This window comes from Cibotium barometz, chromosome 41 (assembly GCF_041138505.1).
Source record: "Cibotium barometz isolate CiBa-2024 chromosome 41, ASM4113850v1, whole genome shotgun sequence".
Lineage (NCBI taxonomy): Eukaryota > Viridiplantae > Streptophyta > Polypodiopsida > Cyatheales > Cibotiaceae > Cibotium > Cibotium barometz.
The window spans coordinates 42,032,747-42,045,484 of NC_141086.1; positions in this window are offsets into that span (position 1 = coordinate 42,032,747).

The following is a 12,738-nucleotide window of genomic DNA, read 5'->3' on the forward strand; positions in this document are numbered from 1 at the left end:
TCTACCAAAACCAATTTTGATAAAATTAAGCCCTATTGGATGTGATTGCATTGACTTTTCCATTGGATGTGATGAATCTTCCACGTCTTTCTGGAGTCTATACTTTGATGGAGCATGCAGGGGCAAGGACAAACTTGGTAGTTGCGGCATTGTCATATATCCACCTGAAGGGAGTGCTATTCTTTTGGGAGTTCTTTTGGGAGATCATTTGAGCAACAACATTGCTGAATATCAAGCATTTTTGATTGGTTTGAGAGCACTACTTCTTTTGGGAGCATCTCATGTTCATATCTATGGAGATTCACAACTCGTGGTCCACCAGTTTCATGGCCATGCCTGCACCCTCCACCCTTTGATGCACTACTCTATAGTCTTTTAGCCCGTGACCTCTTCACCCATTTCACCTCTTCTTCCTTGACTTTTTTGCCTCCTCATGGAAATCGTGTTGCAGATTCCTTAGCTTTGATGGCCCTTTCTGGTTCCTTTACCCAAAATTTTGATCCTGCCTTGGTAGATACCCCTTCCTATGACATTGATCCTTGGGAAATAGTGCAAGACCTTAAGTGTTTGGGAGTTGAGGAGTTGGGTAGTCTTCTAAGGGTTTTCAAGTCATCCCATCCTTCCACTTTTGCCTCTCTCATTTTATCCATGACTCGTCGATTGATTCACTTGTCAGATGTTACCTTTCTCACTATAGATCCTAGCCATTTGCTCATGATCCTGTAGCCCAATGGATAAAGTCTAAAAGGAGATCCTAGGTTCACACTAGCCAGCTAGCTTTCCCCGCCCCGCAGGACGCCACTATTGCATTTTTTTTCGCCCTTCCACTATGTTTTGATGCATGAGCATATGCGTGGCAGCATGCGCATATTGAAGACGGATCCTTCACTTCGTACCCTCACTTGGTTTTGGCACACAAGCATTTTTTTTTGGAGGCAAAGCTAGCATCAAGGCACCGCACTCAAGCACGTGTGGGCTAACCATGTGAAATATGTACCAAACATGATACATCGGCGAAGAGAGTTGTGGGTGCAAATGTGGCGGTTGAATAAGGGCTTGGCCCACTTTAAATTTTAAAGCTCTAAACCTTAGTGGCTGGGAAAATTGCCATGCAGCGTATCAAATGAATCATCGCCATGCAGCATGAAATGAATCGCTGCCATGCATGCCTGAAGCGAAGCGTCGCCAAGCACACGAACCGTACGCGTTTGCTTGAAGAGAGAGGGAGTGCTACCATTTTCTGTGCCGGCCTTTGTGCTGCGAGCAAGAAAAGAGGAGGGATATAAGGCTTTGCTAATCTCGCTGCCAGCAATCGCGCCGAGATCGTGAAGGAGAAAGAGTCGAAGCGTCGCCAGACTGCACGCGTGCGCTTGAGGAGAGAGACGTGTGCTCGTTCTGGTGTCCATAAATGAAAGAGTGAAGGGGAGAAAGAGAACGATTCAAGGCGCTGCATTGCAGGGAGACGAATTTCATATTATATATATATTTTTTAAGCTTTTCTCTTTAAAAAAAAGTCATTGAAAGGAAACTTTTCCCGTTTTCTCTTGACCAAGAGAATAAAGGAAAGAAAAAGGCATAAAAACATTGTTTCTTTTCCTTGCATGTGAAGAGGGAAGCGGAAGAGGAGAAGATATTTGCAACAAAGAAGCAAGTGCGATTCTCGACGACAAGCAATAGCATAGCTTCGCACTCACACACTCGCATAGTCACGCGTTAGCAAGCCTCGTAAGTTGTTTGTAATCAAAAATTGAAAGCATTGAAAAATTCAATCCTTGAGGGCCGTGATGGCATTGTTTCTCGTGGAAGGCATCATCGGCAAGTGCGCAAAAGCTTCGTCAACATCAAGCAAAACGTGGCTAGATAAGATTTCTTCTCTCTCTTTTTCTCATCATAAGGGCTACATAATTTGTCTTGTAAATCAAGCACCATGCACGTGAAATTCAATAAAAAAAGCAAATGATCTCTCTCTTTCTCTCTTGTATCGGCGAAAGGAGAGAAAGAGACATCCAAATATACTTGAAGAAGAAGACTTTTTAAATTGCTTGATATTTCTCTACAACTGCACACAACAAGGGGATGAGAGCGGTGTCTATTAGCAAGGTCACGAGACAATATACTACCGATGCAGACAAAATGAGCTGGTTTTGGTCATGTATTCATCTTTATCTTGCCATGACCTCAGAAGATTTCGAGCACTCCGAGGGTCAGCAGTATGATGGTCTTCCATCTTTGGATAAAAATATGGTTGATCTAGATGTGGGTGATCACGGATTTGTGGATTTGCATGCACATACTTTAATTCTAAGTTCACACACAATGCGTATGGAGAAAAGTTTACTTGTTCTTTCTAAAATTTTATAGACCATACAAGAGACTCTTAAATAGTTGGTCACTAGTTCAGGGTTTTGGAGTGTCCCGGTTGATACTCCAGGGGCATATACTTTTGGGGGGTCAACTCAAGACATCAAAACGTTTGAGAGTCAAGAAGTGATAGCTATGCTCAAGAGCATGAAGCCTCTAGTGTTTCGCCGAGGAAGAGAAAGAGCATAATAAAGACTTAGTGAACACTTTTTTGTAAAAGTGAATGGACTTGCGCCTTTTGAAGCATTCTTCTGATGTTGTTTGTGTGCTTGAGGCAGGTATCATGATTGAAGGCAAGGCCTAGAAGTGGTGGATGAGTCTCAAAGCGAGAGAGATCAACCTATGACATGAGCTGCTTTTCAAAAACTCTTCGTCAAAAAGAATTCTTACGTGAGACGAGAAGGATTGGAATTGGGATGCTTTCGACAATTGTAAGCTGGAACATCTTGTGTTAAACCAATATATTTCCAAGTATCGCGAGATAATTCTCAAGGCCTAGAAGTGGTGGATGAGTCTCAAAGCGAGAGAGATCAACCTATGACATGAGCTGCTTTTCAAAAACTCTTCGTCAAAAAGAATTCTTACGTGAGACGAGAAGGATTGGAATTGGGATGCTTTCGACAATTGTAAGCTGGAACGTCTTGTGTTAAACCAATATATTTCCAAGTATCGCGAGATAATTCTCAAGCTCAAAGGCTTGGATGACTTCCAAAAAGTATGAGGTTTTCTACATGGTTTAGATATATTGAATATAAAACTAAGGTTAAAACTCAATATCCTAAAACTTTGGAAGAGGCCATAAAAAGTGCATAGATCTTCGATGATGATATTGAGAAGAAACACACAGCTAAGACACCTTGGGTTGAAACATCCGACTTCCGTAGTTCAAAGAAGGGAAAAAAATGAAAGGGGCTAAACAAGGTAATGATACGGTTAAGAAGGGTAAGGGGCTAAGGGGTCCCTTATCTTTGCAAGATTATGAGAGAGCTAAAAAGGAAAAATTATGTTTTATTTGCATGGATGCTCCAATCATGATAATAAACAGAATTGTCCAAAGAACTGTGGCAAAGATGTCAATAAGGATGAAAGTAAGGCAGTGCACGTTGCAAGTCTTGCCACTTAAAGCTTCCAAGAAGTTTTCTAAAGCTCAAGTATACCATACTTATGCCACGCATGAGTGTTGTGTAACCTCTATGATATGGATACCCTCTTTTGGGGCCTTATGATTTGGTTTGAATGCATGAACACATCAAAGACAAAGAGTTTGCATCATGATTCAGGACGATGGGGCTACACAACCTTTTGAATTATCACTTGCTTAAAAATTCAAAATTGCCAAAAAGCCCTAGTGAGTATAAATGGTATTTCTTACTAATGGGCTGCTAATAAGCATGTATGGGACACGATGGTTAAGCAAGTACCACTTAGTATTTAAGGACATGAAATGCAGTTGTATTTTCAAGTTATGCATATTATGAGAGTTGATGTTATTTTGGGTCATGAATAGTTGTTTCATTTAGGACCATCTCGTTCTCATAGTTATCTAGATAATACTTTTGATTTTGAGGTCAATGGTAAACAAGTACAGGTTCTATCGCAAATTCATTTCAAGATTATGCTAACTTAGAGGTTCCCATGATGGACCAATTAAAGGCTAAGGGTCACAACTTTGTTTGGGGTCTTGACCAACAACAAAGTTTCGATCGCCTTATGGTTGCCATAGCTATCGCACATGTGTTGGAAATGGTATATCCTAATCAGCCATTTGTGGTTGAAACGGATGCTAGTGACCATGTAGTTGGTGACGTTCTTCTTCAAGGAGGAAGACCAGTAGCTTTTGAGAGCAAGAAGTTGGATAGAGCTCAGTGGAATTATTCTGCATATGAGTGTGAGCTTTATGCCATCATTCACACTCTAGGCAAGTGGAGACATTATCTCTACAGTGCTAAGTTTGAGATTGTCTTTGATCATGAGAGTATCAAATGGTTGATAACTCAAACTAATTTGAAAGCTCGTAAAGCTCGATGGGTAGAAATCCTCCAAAAATTTGACTTTCAACTAAGGTTTTACAAAGACCAATACAATGTCATGGGTGATGCTTTAAGTCGCATGCCTCAATTCAGCTCATTGAGTTTCACAAAGTTGAAAAGAGAATTTTTAGATACACTCAAATGCAAGTGCCAACATGATCAATCATATGCAAAGGTGTGGACATTTGTTACACACAAGGATTGCTCCCACTACGTAGTAGCGAGTGCAAATGATAGTTCCACACCTAGCTCTCCTCTTTTTCTAGGGACAAGAAGAATTTTTCCATCGATAATGGGTTCTTGTTACACAAAGGAAGAGTGTGTGTACCCTTGGACTCTGACACACTAGGTGTCAAATCTTTATGTAGTATCATGATAATCCAAGTATAGGTCATCCTCGAACTATGCCTTAGTGAGGAGAAGGAAATTCTATTAGCTTGGACTTCACAAGGACATCTAAAAATACTCTTTACATTATAAAAAATTCTAGGTCAATAAGGCTAAGCTTCTTAAAATAAGCAGGCTATTACAACCATTAGAGATCCCTGATGGTGGTAAGTGGGAAAGCATCTCTATGGATTTTACTATGGGTCTACCTACAACTAGTAGGGGTCATGATGCCATCTGGGTTGTAGTGGACATGGTTACCAAGATGTCTCAGTTTATTCCAACTAAAACAACACAAGAATTTACCTACAACAATGCCAATCATGTAGCTATAACCTTTAGTCCTTTCATGCTTATGTATGGGTTTTAATCCCAATCTGTAATAGTTGTGGGGTTACCTACTAAAAGAATTCAAAGGTTTAAGATTTTCTATGAGATCATAATACGATATGCTAAAGATCGCTGAGGAAAATGTTAAACGGGCCCAAGATCATTACAAGCATTATTGCGGATGAAGACCACATAGTGGTAACATTTTAAAAAGGTGACCAAGTATTTCTCAAAGTTCCCTGGAGTTTAGAAACTTTGAAGACGGGAAAAGTCCCATAGCTGTCTCCTAGGTATTGTGGATCTTTCCTCACAATACTTAAGCATGTAGGTGTAGTGGACATGGTTACCAAGATGTCTCAGTTTATTCCAACTAAAACAACACAAGAATTTGCCTACAACAATGCCAATCATGTAGCTATAACCTTTAGTCCTTTCATGCTTATATATGGGTTTTAATCCCAATCTCTAGTAGTTGTGGGGTTACCTACTAAAAGAATTCAAAGGTTTAAGATTTTCTATGAGATCATAATACGATATGCTAAAGATCGCTGAGGAAAATGTTAAACGTGCCCAAGATCGTTACAAGCATTATTGCGGATGAAGACCACATAGTGGTCACATTTTAAAAAGGTGACCAAGTATTTCTCAAAGTTCCCTGGAGTTTAGAAACTTTGAAGACGGGAAAAGTCCCATAGCTGTCTCCTAGGTATTGTGGACCTTTCCTCACAATACTTAAGCATGTAGGTGAAGTTGCCTACAAGTTAGTTCTAGATTTGCTCGAACATTCCAAGGTTCACCCAGATTTTCATATCAGTCATTGTGGAAATGGCTAGGCAAGATGCCAATGTGGTGGATACAAGTTCTCTTGTAGATTTAATTGAGTCTCCAGTGTTACCTCACGAGCTAGAGCGCATCTTGGATCTTCAAGAGAAGCGAACACGTCACAGAATTAGACAATAATGTCTAGTTAAGTGGAAGAATAGACCAAGAGAAGGTTCAATTTGGGAGGACGTTACTACTCTTAAGACCCGATATCCTACCTTTTTTTCAATGACGAAAACTCTTCCAAAGTGGGGGAGTAGTGTGAGGACACCGCTAGGACTAGGTGGGACACCGCTAGGACTAGGTGGGAGTTAGGCGGTTTAAGGGAGTCCGGACATGTGTGTTCGACCAAGGCTATTTTAGCCAGCTAGGGTTCCTATATCCAGCGGCGATTGGATGGAGAATTTTCCTTTTATCTTCTAGAAGGTTCATGGAGACCTTTCAATATATCTCTATGTAGGATCTATGCACCAGGCTCTTGCATCTAGCTGTATACATCTAGCTAGCTTCATGCGGGCTCTTGCATACATGCTTAATGCATCTAGCTCTTACATGCAAGCTCTTGCATACATGCTTAATGCATCTAGATTAATGTATCTATATCTTCCATGCATGCTCTTGCATACATGCTTTATGCATCTAGCTCTTGCGTACCTGCTTAATGTAGGCTTAATGCAGGCTTTTGCATCTAGGTCTTGCATGCAAGCTTAATGTAGCTTAATATAGTCTCTTGAATACATGATTAATTCATCTAGCTCTATGAATGCTTCTTGCATACATGCTTAATGCATCTAGCTTTATGTAGGCTCTATGCATCAAGCTCTATGCAGGTTCTATGCATACATGCTCTATTCTGGCTCTATGCATATAGCTCTATGCAGGCTCTTGCATCTAGCTCTTGCATACATGCTTAATGCATCTAGCTCTATGCATGCATTAAGGTTCTTGCATTAAGCTTTATGCATAATCATATGCTTAAGGTTATGCATAAGCCTAATCTTAAGGCTTGTGCATAAGGCCTATGCTCAAGGCTTATGGATAAGACTATGCTTAAGACTTATGCATAAGCTTAAGCACTATAGTCAAGCTCTATGCATAAGGCTTAAGCTTAGGCAAAGAGATTGAAGCTTATTCATAGAGCTTCAAGCTTATGCAAAGAGATTTAAACTTCAATCTTATGCATAAGACTTAAGCATATTGCAATAAACTAGCATGACTACTGAAAGCATGGAGTGATGACAAGGGTGTAGGAGCACCATCCATGAGCAAGGAGAAGGGAAATATTTCCATGAAAGATTAGCTTGTAATTTAACTAGTACGAGTTAATCGTGATTAGCTAGAACAAATGACATTATATAGAATATATATGTATATATATGGTGTAGCATGGCTTTTGTATCTATTAGGTGTGAACTCTAATAAATACAATATGGTGGTGTAAATAATATATATAGTAGTATCATAGCATAGCTAGGATAGGGCATAGTAGGTTGTTCCATGCAAAAAAGAGACTTTTAGGAAAAAGATATCTTAGGCATAAATATATATGAGGAAATAGACTTAGGATTTATTTACTTGTGCAAGTATATATATATATAAAGATGAGAGAAAAAATATGGCAAATAGTAGGTGGTAGAAATATGCATACCTATAGTGTAGTTATAGATATAGTACGTAAGGGATTTTGAAAAGGTAGAAGGGAGATGGGGGGAAAGATTTTGTGCATTTTTCCCAAGTCCTATAATAAACAATTAATGCATGGGGGATTTCAATTTACCATGTCTCATACTCAGCCCTCCTCCCATAACTAGAGGCATTTATACCTCTAGCCCAATGGTTGGCTGAAACGTGCAGTGAGAGAGGAGGCAAAATCTCCTTGATCATTGTTATGTACTTCCTGCTTTTCCTAAAGATTGATGAAGTGAGTAGATGGCTCCTCCTCTTCTACTATTTGCTCTATCATCCTATGAAAATAGGGTTTTAGCCGCCAAACATTGACCCTAGTTTTGTGCATCTTTCCCGAGAGATCTTGTAGCTGCCATTATTAAATCTATTCTTGATGATAAAGGGGCCCTCCCATCTCTATTGAAACTTTGCATTATGTCTATTGTCCAATCTACTATCATACTTAAGGACCAACATGCCCTCCTTCAACCCCTTGTCCCTGGAGTTTCTAGTTAAGTTTGTCCCTCTTCCTGTTGGCTTGTGCTATGTAGTAATCCATGGCTTGCTCTCTATCCAACTCTAGCCTTTGGAGGTCTAGAAGCCTCTGGTTTAATCTGTCATCACTGGGCTCTATCTTGCTATCCACCATCAATCTCAAGCTGGCTAGTTCTACCTCGATGGGTAGAAGGACGTCTTGTCCATAGACCAAGTAAAAGGGGGTGAATTGGGTAGAGGCTTTAAAAAATGTCCTGCACGCCCATTAAACTGCAGTTAAGTGCTTGTCTCAATCTTTTGGCCAATTAGCCACCTACTTTGTGATGATCTTACATATCATTCCATTAACCTTCTCCACCAAGCCATTACATTGTGGATAGTATGGGCTAGAGTTCCTATGGTTGATGTTTAATCTTCTAAGTAAATCGTGTAAGAGTTCTCCTCGGAATCCAGGGCCTTGATTTGACAATATTTCAAGTGGGGTACCAAATCTACTACATATGTGATCAAATATGAACTTAACCACATCTTTGGCCGCCATGATTATGCTTGTGCTTGTTGCATCTTCCCATCTTGTCATGTAGTCTACTACCACAATGATGTACTCCTTCCCTAATGGAGTCCTTGCCAATGGCAAAACCCCATTTTTTCAAATGGGCCAAAAGAGAATATTGGGGTCCTCTTGTTCCCTGCCATCTCACATGCATTGCAAGCTTTGCACCAATGCTGGACATCCTTATGCAAACTAAGCCACACAAATCGTGCTTGAAGTATTTTTCTTATGGTGATCTCCTGGGCAAAGTGACCCCCACATACCTCATCATGGTGGCAAGATTTTAAAATATGAACTATCTCTTTGGAGGATGGCACCCTTCTCAAGACTAAATCTTTCCCTTTATGGTAAACGTCCTCCCCTATGAATTGATAAGATATGGCTCTCTTTGCCAGCCTAAGTTTTTGAACCTTGGATAAGTGCTTGGGACACTCACCTGTCTAGATGAAATAGGTTATGTCGTGAAGCTCCTCTTGTCCCTGGAATTTTGGTTGCTAAAATTTGATTTCTCCCACTACCACCATAAATTGGTCATTGGCTAAAGCATATGCTTCCTTATTTTTCATCCTAGATACATGATGCACTTGTATAGCTTCAAATTTTTACATCGAACTTTTAATTTGCTTGACCCATGTAAATAGATTTGCATTTTTGCAAGACCAAACTCCTTGTAGCTGGTTCACCACTAACATGGCATCTCCTTTGACAAATCAACCTCTTAATACCATGCTCCAAGAACCATTCCAAACCAAACTATAGAGTGGCATATTCTACTTCATTATTGGAATGGATCCAAGGGAGAGTTTTACCTTGTCTACTGACCTTCTCACCTTGTGGGGTTGTAGATGATGACTCCACTTGCTGCTTGATCACTTTGTCTCCTATAGGCTCCATCAAAATACATAATGAAGGCACCTTCTAGCTCTTCTTGAATTGTGGGCTTTGTCTCCTCACCATTGCACTTGATGGTGATCTTCTTTTCATGGGACCTGTAGGTGAGAATGTCTACCAAACTTGCCCTAGTGCTATCCTCCACTATAAAAGTGTAGCCATACTCTTGAAGCTCCAAAATCCATTTCGCTATCATTGGGGAAGTGGTCATGTGTTGTACAACATATGGAAATGTCTGCTCCACTGTTAAAATTATAAATTTCTTGGGCAAGAGATAAGACCTAAACTTTCTTATATGAGGGCTAAAACCATTTGTTCTACTTCTTTGTAGCCTTTCTCTACTTGTGTCATAATCCTGCTAGAAAAATAGATTGGCCTCATGTAGGAGCTCTTTGGGTCCTTCTGCATCAAGACTTCCCCACCAATAGCCTCAGTCCCCACACTTGGAGAAACATAGAACACTTCATTCCATAGTGGCGGCATTAGGGTTGGCAATGAATTAAGAACCTTCTTTATTTCTTGAAACTGAATTTCACACTCCTCATCCCAAGTGAAGGTGCCTTTATGTGCTAACTTCTGCAATGGTGAAACAATTTGTGAGAGAAGATGGATGAACGAAGACATGTACCTGGTTTTCTAAATGAATGTGACCAGCTCCCTTGCATTTTTGGGTGAAGGTAGAGCTAAAAGATCCTCAATCTTGGCTGAATCCGCTTCAATTCCTCTTTCTAAGATGATGTGTCCCAAAAATTTCACTTTACTTTGAGTTATGTGGCACTTGTCAGGATTCAATTGTCCACCCAATTGGTACAACCTTTGTAACCCTTCTTTGACTCTTTGAAAATGCAATTCCTTGCTAATATATATGCAGAAATTATCCATGTAGACCCTAATAGAGTTCCCAAAGAAGGGCTGAAAAACATAATTCATGAATCTCTGGAAGGTGGGAGGTGCTTTTCTGGAAGGTGGGAGGTGCTTTTCTGAGGCCAAAAGGCATTACTTTGTAAGCAAAGCATCCCCATGGAGTGGGGAGGTGGTTTTGTGTTGATCCTCCTCTGCTATCCTGATTTGGAATTAGCCAGAGTAACCATATGTACCTTTTATGGCTTGCTACTTCATTCAAGATTTCATCTTGGAATGGGAGGGGGAAGTGGTCCCTCTTTGTAGCAACATTTAAGGGCTTGTAATCTACATAGATCCTCCATTTTCCATTCTTCTTAGGGGTAACAACTACAGGGAAGACCCAATCTGAGTTTTCCACTGGGTAAATAAAACTTGCTTTCAAGAGGCTCCTTACCTCTATTAGTAAAGACTCCCTCTAGACCACTCCTAACCTTCTTAATTTTTGAGCCACAGGCTTAGCATCAGGCTTTATCTATATGATGTTTTTTATTTCCACTCCTTTTACCTGGGTGTAATCGGTGATGAAGAGGTTGGTGTACTTCTTTATCATGGTGATGTAAGCCACTTCCTCCTCTGGTGTCAAATCCTTTGCTAGCATCTTCTTTATTTGCTTGTCCTCAACCTGTAGAAAATCACCATCCTTTTCTTGGTCTCCCTTTGTTGTGGTGGCCTCCTTCCCTTGAAAGATGAGTCCCATCACCTCCATAGAGGAATCCTCCTCTGTTTCTGAGTAATCATATGAGCTTTCTTCATCCAAGATAGTTTCATACCTTAGGTCCACCTTCCTTCTTTTTTTCATGTCATAGGTGATATGTTTCCTATTGGCACCATTCTCTCCTGCTGGCTTGAGAACTAGTAGACCTGTCCCCCATTTTTTGTCTTCCCTGACAGCTATGAGCCCAGGCCTACCTAAAATAATGGGATAGCCCTCCCCCTTTGATGGGAACACATACATGTCTACCTCTACCTCGACACCCCATTTTTTGTCTTCCCCGACAGCTATGAGCCCAGGCCTACCTAAAATAATGGGATAGCCCTCCCCCTTTGATGGGATCACATACATGTCTACCTCTACCTCAACACCACAAACAATTACCTTTACACCCTTGATGACTCCTAGGCACTTGATGCATACATTATTGGCTAGTTTAGCTTTATAGGGACATGGAGCATTGACTTCTAGCCCCAATCTATGCATGGTTTTCTCTGTCATGACACACATTTGAGCACCCCCATCCACATTTGGGCACCCCCATCCACATACACCTTAGGAATCTTATATCTCTTAATCCAAGCATCCACTAGAGGAACAACATCTTCATCAAGATTAGCTTTGATTAACTTGACTGATTTTGTCTGTTTTCTTCTAGTGCTAACTATCTTTGACCATTGCCTTCTCAGATTAGGTGCTATTATTTGTAAGAGTTGTGGCCATGTGATGTTGGGATGTGGATTGCTCACATCAAAGATAAGATTATAGGGCTCGAAACCTTTTCCTAGTACGAAGTCCTCCATATTGATCTTCCTTCTTGGTCTTGGAACTTTCTTGCTCGTTCCTCCAGGGTCCTTGCATCCCCTCCTCTTGGTGACCAGCTCCCTTGCATTTTTGGGTGAAGGTAGAGCTAAAAGATCCTCAATCTTGGCTGAATCCGCTTCAATTCCTCTTTCTAAGATGATGTGTCCCAAAAATTTCACTTCACTTTGAGTTATGTGGCACTTGTCAGGATTCAATTGTCGACCCAATTTGTACAACCTTTGTAACCCTTCTTTGACTCTTTGAAAATGCAATTCCTTGCTACTATATATGCAGAAATCATCCATGTAGACCCTAATAGAGTTCCCAAAGAAGGGCTGAAAAACATAATTCATGAATCTCTGGAAGGTGGGAGGTGCTTTTCTGGAAGGTGGGAGGTGCTTTTCTGAGGCCAAAAGGCATTACTTTGTAAGCAAAGCATCCCCATGGAGTGGGGAGGTGGTTTTGTGTTGATCCTCCTCTGCTATCCTGATTTGGAATTAGCCAGAGTAACCATATGTACCTTTTATGGCTTGCTACTTCATTCAAGATTTCATCTTGGAATGGGAGGGGGAAGTGGTCCCTCTTTGTAGCAACATTTAAGGGCTTGTAATCTACATAGATCCTCCATTTTCCATTCTTCTTAGGGGTAACAACTACAGGGAAGACCCAATCTGAGTTTTCCACTGGGTAAATAAAACTTGCTTTCAAGAGGCTCCTTACCTCTATTAGTAAAGACTCCCTCTAGACCACTCCTAACCTTCTTAATTTTTGAGCCACAGGCTTAG